The sequence below is a fragment of the Chelonoidis abingdonii genome, chromosome 7 (genome assembly GCF_003597395.2).
Source record: "Chelonoidis abingdonii isolate Lonesome George chromosome 7, CheloAbing_2.0, whole genome shotgun sequence".
NCBI classification, from domain to species: Eukaryota; Metazoa; Chordata; order Testudines; family Testudinidae; genus Chelonoidis; species Chelonoidis abingdonii.
The window spans coordinates 112,020,144-112,032,633 of NC_133775.1; positions in this window are offsets into that span (position 1 = coordinate 112,020,144).

Below are 12,490 nucleotides of genomic sequence, written 5' to 3' on the forward strand. Positions count from 1 at the left end.
TCCAATCATCTGGGATCTCCCCCGATCGCCACGAATTTTCAGAGATAATGGCCAGTGGCTCTGCAATCAAATCAGCCAACTCCCTCAGCAGCCAAGATGCATTAGATCTGGACCCTTGGACTTGTGCATGTCCAGCTTTTCTAAATAGTCCTTAACCTGTTCTTTCACCACTGAGGCTTCTCATCTCCTCCCCATACTGTGTTGCCCAGTGCAGCAGTCTGGGAGCTGACCTTGTCTGTGAAGACCAAGACGAAAAAAGCATTGGGTACTTCAGCTTTTTTCACATCATCTGTCACTAGGTTGCCTTCCCCTTTCAGTAAGGGTGCCACACTTTCCCTGACCTTCTTGTTGTTAACATACCTATTCTATTAAGGGTTGTAAAATTTAGCAGGTGGAGTAGGCTACATGTGTGAGTGCAGGGGAAGTGTAGATCATGTGCCCTGTTCTCTGAGGGCTCTGCACTAACTGCAAAGGCAGAGTTTAAATATGTTTATGAGCAGAATGTGTGCATTGTTCAAGGAGGACTGAGTTAAGGTTGCATTGCTGTGCACCTTAAACTTCTAAAGACCAGGAAATACAGAGTTAAATTTGAAATACCAAAACACATATGTCCTGGTTTTCAGAAGCTTGGGGTTTGTGCAACTCGACATTCTGGGAGGGCACAAGATACCACCAGTCAGCCTTAATTATGTGTTAAAGCTTTTTTGTCAGTGAACAATGAGTAAAGTCCTGATCTGTGCTGAGCAATTATGAACATACATGGAGGCAAAAGTCGTCGACTAAATTATTCAATATGAGCTATTCACTCAACTCCAATTTCAGACCCATCATTCGTTGTTCCATCTAAACGAGTCTTCCTCCTTTGGGGTTCACATCCTTCAGCTACTTGGAGACTGATAGGATGGTGCTTAGCTAAACTGTATATACTTAGCTCTCATCATCTTGCCTCATAAATCATTCATTGTTTTTTACAGTCTTTCTTCTACAGAGGCATCCACCAATGAATGCAGCATTGTAGGTGTGGTCTCACCTGAGATTTTTAAAGAGAGGGACTGTCCATTCACTGTAGAATGATGTGAAGGTCTGCATATGCAACTCACATTGTCATCTTTTTTCTGCCATATCACATTGTAAACTCAGATCTAATGGTTCTAATTGTTCACTGTTCCTAGCTATGTTGCCATCACTGTCTTCTAGCATTCTCTCTGCCATTGAATATCATGGTTAGATAATTTTGCCAAGAACTATTAATGTAAACTTTTCAGATTGTATCTTACTTTTCTATTACTTGCCCGTATCCCCCTAAGTTCCCCACTGCCCTGATTCTGTGTCCCTGAAGCCAACGGGAGTTTAGTCATTGAGTTCAACGGGAGTAGGATCTGTATCTAGATCCTTTTTGGTTTGTGCTTGTATGCAACAGCATATGCAACTCATCCCGTTTTAGTATCAGCTGTGAATTTAAATCACAGCTCACTAATGAATAGGTTCAGACTTTCTTTATATATCTTTGATCCCAGTTGTGTCTCACTATATGGGTCCTTCCTTACAACACTTTACTGTGTTTAATCATCTGTCGTTTGAGGCTTTTTCCACATGACAGTATCATATCCAAACCATTTAATTAAAATCTTGCAAAATTAAAACACTGTATGAAAGGTTTTTCTAAAATGAAATAGTAAGTTACTGCATTCCTTTCATCCACAATTTTAAAATCTTTTAAACGGAGGAATCTTAAAATACATAGCTACATGTAACAAGAAGGAAACAATAGAATGATTTTAGAGTTATAACATACAGTCAGCAAAATCCCATGGGGCATTTCTCATATCATCCAGTTTTTAGTTTTAGGACTTCCAGGAATCATTCCATCTCATGCTGCAAGTTCAGCCTACTTTGTGATTAAAATAAAATTAAAACACTAATTATAGCCAATGCCATCTTTTATGAGACACTGTTGCTGGCCCTTTCTTCATGTTCTGATGTTTAACTTGTACTTCAGGGCAGCACCTCGCTTCAAATGAAGGAGCCCCAGTGCTCTTTGAATTCCAGTTACCTTAATTCACACAACTTTTTTTGTTTTTGTTTGGTATTTTTTTACAGAAATTTTAAAATTGTAGGACTTGTTTGGGAAAATGTATTCTAACGTCCTAGGACTGCTGCTGGAACATAAGAACTGCCATACAGGGTCAGATCAATGAACCATCTAGCCCAGTATCCTGTCTCTGACAGTGGCCCATACCAGAGCTTCAGAGGATGTGTACAGAACAAGCCAGCTAGAGTGATCCACCCTATCTTCCTGTCCCAGTTGCTGGCATCAGAGGTTTAGGGTGACGGCAAGCATGGGATTGCATCCCTCACCATCTTGGCTAACAGTGATTGATGGACCTATCCTTCATGAACTTATCTAGTCCTCTTTTGAGCCCAGCTGTACTTTAGCCCATCACAACATCCCATGGCAATGAGTTCCCCAGGTTAACTGTGCATTTTGTATAGAAAAAGTTCTTTATCTTGTTTGTATTAAACCAGCTACCTATTAAGTTCATTGGATGCCCCCTGCTTTTTTTGCACTGTGGGAAAGGGTAAATAACACTTTTCTCCATTCAATTTTACCACAACATTCATGATTTTATAGACCTCTATCATATCCCATATAGCCGTCTGTTTTCTCAGCTGAACAGCTCTAACCTGTTGTCTCTCTACTTGTATGGAAGCTGTTCCATACCTTTGATCATCTCTGTCACCCTTCTCTGAACTTTTTCTGGTTTCATGAAATCATTTTTAAGAAGGGATGGCTAGAACTGGACAGAGTATTTAAGCTGGAGGCATATCATGGCTTTATATGGTGGCATTATCTTGTTTTCAGTCTGATTTTCTATCCCTTTCCTAACATTGTTAGCGTTTTTTTGACTGCTGCTGCACATTAGCTTTGCTGGTGCATCCTGTAGTCTCGAGGCGCTTGATTTTTTGCTTCTTTATTACTATTTATTCCATTATTTTTGCCAGGGACTCTCACATGGTAAGCACCAGGATGACTTTATTTCAGTCCCACAGTACTGATGGGTCAGCACCTGTTTTCCTTTGGTATATGGAATGGAGGGGACAGCATCCATTTCCCAGCAGATTTAAGGGGAAGATATTCAAGGAAATCTAGTATGTCCTAATGTTTAAATAGTACTGATTTTGTCTGTTGTGCTGGTTGGCTGACTCTGGTTCTCTAGACCCTGCCATGCTGTGGACTATTCTAGGTGTTGTTACTATTGTAATGTAACTTCCAATCCTCTTATCTCTTTGAGTTGCTAATTACACAGCTCCTGCAACCAGTTCCAAGTACAGCATTTTCATATTGGGCTTTACTGGTTCGTGGCCCTTTAGCAATCTAGGAGCAAGGTTGAAATAACCAGGCTAATAAAAGCTCACTCTTTGCACTCGGTAATTACTCTCGCTAACAAATAGAGCATACAGCCTAAAGTAAGTCTATAGATCTAATTTTTCAGATCAGAGAAAAGGAAATAATGAAATTTGGGTGTTATAGTTAACACCAGTTTTAAAATGCAGTATTTCCTCTTTCTAGGGAGCTGCTTTACATGTTGAGCTGTGAAAGTTCCATTCTTTCCCTTGTTATTGTACTCAAAGTAATTATTTTTAGTTTAGTTTGAGAGGTTGGTTAAAGGAAGCTATTTGAGACAGGGAGGAGGACTGAGGTTCTATAGAAATTTCAAGCAGCTCTGCACTGAATCATGAAATCCCAAGAGCACGGAGGCATTCCATAAAAATGTCACACAGACCTTCTGGCATATTAATCAGGAAGCAGCAGCAAGCTCTCACTTTCAGTTAGGTTTCTTTAAAGTTTCTACCCTGCTGAGTGAGTAAAATCCTATACAGTGTTGTTGTAGCACTGTCTGTCCCAGGATATTAGAGAAAAAAGGTGAGTGAGGTAATCTGTTATTGGACCAACTTCTGTTGGTGAGAGAGAGACAAGATGTTGAGCCATACAGAGCTTTTCTTCAGGTCTGGGAAAAGAACATAGAGCTGTGTGTAAGCTCTAAAGCTTATGTCTGTGTCTCTCTCTCTCTCTCTCTCTTCCACCAACAGAAATTGGTCCAATAAAGAAAAAATTACCTCACCCACCTTATCTGAGTAAAGTCCTATTATTCAGTAGTGGAAGAGGGTTTTTGTTTGTTTTTTGTTTTTAATCAGATTAAAATGAAAATATAATTAGGATTTGGTCTGTTTCAACCCTGGACACACTTGTACTAATTAGATGAAGTGTGTGGACTAGGGTTGCCAGGCATCTGGTTTTTGACTGGAATGCCTAGTTAGAAAGAGACCCTGGTGGCTCTAGTCAGCACCACTGACTGGGCTGCTAAAAGTCTGGTTGGCCACAGAGGCCGGCATGTCCCTCCGGCTCCTAGGCGCAGGGGCGGCTAGGGTGGCCTCTGAGCATTGCTCCCATCACAAGCATTGGTTCCGCAGCTCCCATTGGCTGCTCTTGTGCCTAGGAGCCAGAGGGACTTGCCACCCACTTCTGGGAGCTGCCTGAGTTAAGTGCTGCTTGGACCCTGCATCCCCTCTTGCACCCCAATCTCCTGCTCCAGCCCTGAGCCCCCTCCCACACTCTGAACTCCTCGTCCACAGCCTAGACCCCCCCTCCTGCACCCCAAACCTCTCATCCCCAGTCCCACCACAGAGGCCACACCCCCAGCCAGAGCCCTAATCCCCCTCCTGCACCCCAATCCCTTGCCCCAGCCTGGACCCCCCTCCTGAAACCTGAACCCCTAATTTCTGGCCCCACCCCAGAGCCTGCACCTCAACCCCCTTCTCCAGCCCAGTGAAAATTAGTGGGTTAGGGTGCAGGAGAGGGAGGGGGGATAAAGTGATCAGGGGGCGTGGCCTCGGGGAAGGGGTGGGGCAAGTGTATTGGTTTTCTGCAGTCAGAAAGTTGGCAGTCCTATGTGGATCCAAAGCACTAACAGTGTTAACCCAGTCACTGTTAAACAAGGTTTGGGGTTGGTATATGGAGATCGTATCTTGCTTTGTACTATGGGAAACACACCATTTTAAAATTAATTTTAACCTTTTATTAAAGAAACAGAAAAAGAAGAAAATACAATTAAAGCATTTAAGATGTGGAGTATTAATTAAGGTTTTCATTTTAACAACATCTTTTGTTCCCCTTCCCTTTATTTGGAGAGAATTTTTAAAAGGAGAAAAAAAATCCTTGCTTGACAGTCTGGTAATAACTGTCCTTTTTGGAGGAAAGAGTAGTTAATTGGGATGGGCTGCCGCTGTTGTTGTTAAAGTCTGATTCTATTTCCTAAGAAGACAAAACAAGACAAACATATATAAAAGGGGAGAGAAAAGAATAGCAAAGATAGAAGATGCAGCTTCTATCTCTGGTGTTGATTTTCGCTTGCGGCCTCACTGCTAGAAAAACACAATCACAACACATGGTCTTATTATCCACTCTGAGACCTGGCAAACTTGTACTGGCCTTGGGCTGTTTAGGGCCTGCCTTTTAGTTGCCTTTTTCTAGTCACAGGCTTACAGCAGTGTGGCAATATATATAGTCTTGGCTGGCTAAGTCTTGCATCCTAACTGGTATTCGGGATTTAGCTGGAGTTGATGGAGGTGGCAGTGTCATCTGGGTCCCTCTCTCTGGCCTGGTCTGGTCAAGACATCTCTCAAGTTTAGGATGAAGGAGGTCCGGAGTCCCAGAATATAGTAGGGGTAGCAGTCATGATGGTGATGCAGTTTTTTCCCCAAGTAGTCCTAGTAGTCATCTTTTTCCCCAAATCTCATTCTTTAAGGACCCTAAAAGGGAGTAATGGGTGTGTAGACACTAGGGTGACCAGATGTCCCGATTTTATAGGGACAGTCCCAATTTTTTGGTCTTTTTCTTATATAGGCTCCTATTAACCCCTACCCCCTGTCCTGATTTTTCACACTTGCTGTCTGGTTACCTTACTAGGCACCCTTTACAAGAGGGGCCTCTGAACTTTTCTCAGAGTGTCCAGGGAAAAGCCTGTGTGTGGCAATCTAGCCTTAGTGACTACAACTCCCATGATGCCTTGGGGAAAGGGGGAGAGACTTCCTCCTGCAAGGAGAGCAGGCAGTGTATGCCATTTTGGAGAAAGGAGTGAGATTGCTGCTGTGGAGCTCTGTCCATTACAGGATGTGCTGCTAGGAAGCCAAAGTTGTTGCTGGGAGCCTACCAGGGCTTTGATCGAGCCGGGAGCTGCAGAGGCTGTTGGTGGCTTTACTGGAGTCAGAGCAGAGACTGTTGCTGTGCCTAGAGCTGACTGAGGTTGGCCTGCAGTGAAGGACTGTGAATAACCCCTGCTCTGGTTTGGGAAAGTACTTGCAAGGGGGCACAGCAGAGAGGCTGAGTCTGAGGAGAGGCAGAGTGATCTTCCCATTGATCTAGGACCCTGAGCTGGTGACATTTGGTGGAGCCAGCTCCAGTTTCAGAGAGGGTGTGAAGCTTTTTGACTTGGCTGGACTGATACACAGAACCTGTATCAGAGTGCTGTCTCCAGCTGCAGATCTTCCAGCGCACCCACGCATGCAAGAGTCTATGACTCTGAAATCCAGAGGAGTGTACACTGCGGGGTGGGGTGAATGGTGCCAGTGTAAATGCCAGTTACATATGTTTAATTTATTACTGTATATTATATTAATTGATTTTATTAAACTACCCCTGTGGATTTAAATTAGTAGTGACATTTAATCTTCGTCTGTTATACCTTGTTTCTTAAGTTGTTAAGTAAAGGATTGTTAGCTCTAATTTAAGTATATTAGATGTATATTATTTGTAATTGGTATTTGAGTTAGACCCATGCCACAGGTAGTAGTGATGGCTATTATTATTATTTATTATTATTACTATTTGATGGGGTTTATTCTTGGAGGTTCCCAGGGCACACCATTGACTGTTTACAGGGGCCAGCCAGGTGGAGGCACCATCAATTTTAATTTCCTTTAGGAGTAAAGGGACTGCAGCAGTGGGGTGGATAGAGGATTCCCACTTATCCAATAAAAGCAGCAAAGAATCCTGTGGCACCTTATAGACTAACCGACGTTTTGGAGCATGAGCTTTCGTGGGTGAATACCCACTTCGTCAGATGCATTCATCCACGAAAGCTCATGCTCCAAAACGTCGGTTAGTCTATAAGGTGCCACGGGATTCTTTGCTGCTTTTACAGATCCAGACTAACATGGCTACCCCTCTGATACTTGACACTTATCCAATATCACACTGGGATACTCAGGATCTCCTTTAACGTCAACACATCAGGCGCCCAGGTGAGTGTTGCCTGTTCCTGAGTAACCCAGGGAAGAAAGGGGCGTTACATGTGGAATAGCCTGTCCTCTCGTTATTTTGTCCACTGGTTAGGCCTAGTTTCTGACACACCAATTTTGGTGAGTGTGGTTTCCCTAGATGCCAACTTCTGGAGGTGCCAGTCAGCCTTCTGGGGGCACTACATCTCTCAGCTGCTTGGCCAGTTTTGCTTGGCTTGGAGGGCAGAGCGCCAAAGAACGTTTTCTCCCTGGAGCAGCAAAACACCTCAAGTTATCCTGGCCTCTGTGCCTGTGGAGGAGTGGGTGAAATTTGCCCCACATTATCAAAGTAATGTTACTGTAAGAAATGTAACTTTTGGCTTTCCTGCTTTTTCTTTAATTTGAACTGTGCACAAATTGTGCTCACAAAAAAAGGGGCAGGTCTCAGCTGATGAGGCTAGAGTACAGTTCTTTTAAAACAGTAGCAGGGAGCCGGGCAGGAGGAGGCCAGGGAAAAGTTTCAAGCAGAAGCTCTACAGTGAAGCAGGGAAACAGCTGAAGCAGGTTTAAGGGACAACATTGTTTCCCCATTCTTATGAATCCCTTGTTCAGTGTTGAAGTAAAGCATCTGATCCTTCTTCATCGTCTAATGATATAGCTCTTTTAAGTCTTATAAGGAAAGGGAAAAAAATTGCTGAGTTCCTTGGATTTACTCATGGAATTTAGCTCCTCTTATTTAGCCTAATAAAATTCAGAGAGTCTCAGAAATGAATATAAAACCCCAAAGATGCAGTCATAGGGACTGTATGACAGAGCACAAATGTCTGTGGAAACAAAACTTAGGAGCCACTCACTAACTGGTAGAGGTGAGGAGGAAACCTTTGCTATTATTATTTTTTATTTATTTTATTATATTATTTGTATTACCATAGCACTTAGGAGCCCTCTCAGGTCATTAAACACATTAGTCATAATTACAGCATATTTGCATAATCCTTTTTTAGTTGACCATACATACATTATGCAAGAATATTAATAATCAGTGAGGTATTAGTTTTCCTTTAACATGACTAGGGTTGTCAAATTTCTAATTGCACAAAACTGAACATCCTTGCCCTGCCCCACCCTTTCCCCGAGCCCCCCCCAACTCACTCCATCCCCCCTCCTCTGTCACACAGTTTTTCTCACCCTCATTCACTTGCTCATTTTCAGGGGTGTGGGAAGGGATACCAGCTCTGGGCTAGGGGTGCAGGCTCTGGGATGGGGTCAGAAATGAGGGGTTCAGGGTGCAGGAGGGGGCTCTGGGCTGGGGCAGAGAGTTGGTGTATGGGGGGGTGAAGGCTCTGGCTGGGGTTGTGGGCTTGGGGGAGGCCAGAAATGAGGGGTTTGGGGTGCAAGAAGGGGCTCCGGGCTGGGGCCAAGGGGTTTGCAGTGCAGGAAGGGGCTCTGAGCTGGAGCAGGGGGCTGGGGCATGAGGTGCAGGCTCGAGGAGGGAGTTTGGGTGAAGGAAGGGCTCAGGGCAGGGGCAAGGTATTGGGGCACGGGAGATGAGTGGTGTTGTTTCCGGGGGCGCTTACCTCGGGCAGCTCCCTGGAAGCAGCAACATTGGCACCTGAAGCCAATAAACTGGCACCTACTTAAACAATGGTAGGTTGAGTATCAGAGGGGTAGCCGTGTTAGTCTGGATTTGTAAAAGCAGCAGAGAATCCTGTGGCACCTTATAGACTAACAAACGTTTTGGAGCATGAGCTTTCGTGGGTGAATACCCACTTCGTCAGATGCAACAATGGTAGGTTGTTTGCTCCTAGGCACATGGGTGTCCAGGTGGCTCTGCACACTGCCCCTATCCACAGGCACTGCCTCCGTAGCTCCCATTGGCCATGGATCATTAGGGCAGGGGCAGCGTGTGGAGCCTCCCTAGCCGCTTCTCCACCTAGAAGCTGAGGGACATGATGCTGCTTCTGGGGAGCTGTGCAGAGCCAGGTAGGGAGCCTGCCTTAGCCCCACTGTGCCGCCAGCCAGACTTTTAACGTCCTGGTCAGCAGTGCTAACTGGAGCTGCCAGAGTCCCTTTTTGGGGTGTTCTGGTCAAAAACCGGATGCCTGGCAACCCTATACATAACACCTTTTGGGTATATATCATGACAACAATCATAGAATCATAAAATATCAGTGTTGGAAGAGACTTCAGGAGGTCATCTAGTCCAACCCCCTGCTCAAAGCAGGACCAATCCCCAACTAAATCATCCCAGCCAGCACTTTGTCAAACCTGACCTTAAAAACCAGTAAGTAAGGAGATTCCACCACCTCCCTAGGTAACCCATTCCATTGTTTCACCATCCTTCTAGTGAAAAAGTTTTTCCTAATATCCAATCTAAACCTCCCCCACTGCAACTTGAGACCATTACTTCTTTTTCTGTCATCTGTTACCACTGAGAATAGTTTAGATCCATCCTCTTTGGAACCCCCTTTCAGGTAGTTGAAAGCAGCTATCAAATCCCCCCTCATTCTTCTCTTCTGCAGATTAAACAATCCCAGTTCCCTCAGCCTCTCCTCATAAGTCATGTGCTCCAGCACCCTAATCATTTTGACAATGGGTTAGTTGCAGAGAGCATGTCAGGTCTGACAAGAATTGCTGACACAGAGTTGTGAACTATGTCTGTGTATCACAGTGTCTTTCAGTAGAACGTGTTATAAAGAGACCAAGAGGATGAAGGGTTAGGAGAAGGAGGAACAGATTTGAAATAAGAAAAAAGAAAGAAAAAACTCCAAGTATCCATCACTCCTCTCAATCTTTGTCTGCCTTCCATACAGGGAGAGGAGCTGGTTACTCACTGAGTTCCTTAATACTGATGCATTTAAACAATTGTAAATTCTCTTTTTGTTGGCATCTCCAGTCCAATATTTCAGACAACTGATGCATGGAAGCTCCTTCAAGGGCTTCCTCCTGCCTTGCGGACTGAATTACCAATAATGGGACTGTGGTATGCAAGACTTGCCCTTACTCACGTGTTAAAGAGACTTGGAGTCATACTACTATGGTGAGCATGGTATAAAACGATGACTATATTAGGTCAGATAGAATCACTGCAGGAGGGGCTGACCCATGATGCACAGGTGTCCCTAGCTCAGAAGTCTGTAAATGAGGGATTTAATCAATTCTTTGAGATTCTCAGGTCTGCAACTTTTAGTTCTAGGGCCAAAATCAGATATTGTTTTAGTAGGTGCCAGTTTATTGGCTTCACGTGAATAAAGTAGCACCATTTACACCAGTTCTGAATATTACGCACCATGAATGATGAAGAGCTTCCTAATATTCAGGAAGATATGGCTGTGAATCAGCAGAAATTATTTAGCATTTAGTGATGTTGGAAAGAGACCTTTGAATATTCTAATTGTTGAATAACAATGTACCGGTAGTAGTTATTCACTTTCCCTTTTAACTGAGGGTAAAAATTATTTCCCATTCTTCCAGCATACTGCCTAAATGCACAGTAGGCCATTAATGATTGCTGTAAGTCAACCTTTTACTTTTGCTTGCAAAATGAAGCTACTAGCCCAAAGCAATTAAACAAAGCTGTGTCTCTCTCTTTCGCTCTTCTGAAGCAACACAAAAATCAACAACGCTGATTACAATGGGATTTCCAGTCTTTGATGTCAGAGGGAATCTGACAACATCCATCATTTCAGAGACCCTGCTTCTCTATCTGCTTTTAATAACATCATCTGCATTTTTTCTTGAACCTGGGAGTAGGTATGTTTGGAGGAATAAATTGCCTCTGTGTTTGCATTTGAGCCTGCATAGGATATATATGGGGTTGTGTGTGCTGAAGCTGTGCCTGGGTGTGTCTGCAGCTACAAGAGATGCATGTATCTTTTTAGGTGGAAGCTGAAAGTGTGAGCATCATACCAGGTGTCATAAACAGATAGCTAAGGGTTAATGTTTCTTTTACCTGTAAAGGGTTAACAAAGGGAACCAAACACCTGACAAGAGGACCAATCAGGAAACCGGATTTTTCAAAGCTTAAGGGAGGGAATTTGTGGGTGTTTCTTGGTCTTGGATCTTTGTCTGTTCTGTGCTCTCTCAGCTATGAGAGGATCTATTTCCAGTCCTTCTAATCTTCTGTTTCCCAGTTGTAAGTACAAAGGTAGCAAAAGTATAGTCTTTTAAATTGTCTTGCTGTATTTGCATCTGTGTATCTGGCTGGTGGAGTCTTTATGTGTATTTGGCTATAAGTACTTTAAATTGTATTGTTTTTGGATAAGGCTGTTTATCCCTTTTCTATTGTTTATTCATTTTCTATAAGTTGAAAACCCTGTATCTTACCATCTAGATTACAGAGAACTGTTGTTCTATTCTTTCTTTCTTTCTTTTTTTTTACAGGCAAATCAGAGAAGTATTGTAGCAGCAAAAGAGGCCCTAAAAGGGGAAGAGGGAGATGGTTCCAGAGTCCCCAAGGAACCACAGTAGTAATAGCAGCCACAACCAATTCTCACTGGGGAACAGGGATGAAAATAATATTAAACACTTACCCATATATATTAAACTTACCCATACCAGCTGCCGCTACCTGGATCATAAATCATATGGAGCCCTTTTAAATTTATGATCCAGGTGTGCCAATAAAAAATATTGTATCCAATCTAAGGGACTCTGATTTTTTATTTTCCCAGCCTGCACCTGTCTCCTTGGTTGTGGAAGCAGTGAATAAACAGGTGGACAGTGCCTTCCAAAATCCACATCTTATGATAAAGACCAAAAACATCTTCCTGTTTGTCCATAAGACCTATTCATCTCCAACACTTCAGTTTAGAATCACAAATTACTAAGCTCTTATGGCAGAATATAACCACACTAATTGTTCTAAGTTTACCACCTTTATTGAGCACCTTCCTGAAGAACAATGCAAGCAATTCCGGTCCATTATTAATAAGGGTCAGCTACCAGGTAGGTCCTTGTTGGAGGCCTCTTTGAACACAACTGACACTGCAGCTTGTTCTATTGCCATAGTACTGGTCTTGTGTCAGACATGCTGGCTCTAGCTTTCTGAGTTCCCAAGAGAGATCCAAAATGCAGTCAAGGACCTCCCCTTTGATAGATTAAAACTTTTTGCTGAATCCATTGGTGAATCCTTGCACACCCTGAAAGGTTCAAGGGACACCTTGAGATCCCTTGGGATTTATATACTTGCAAGCCTGTGAATGTTTAGCAG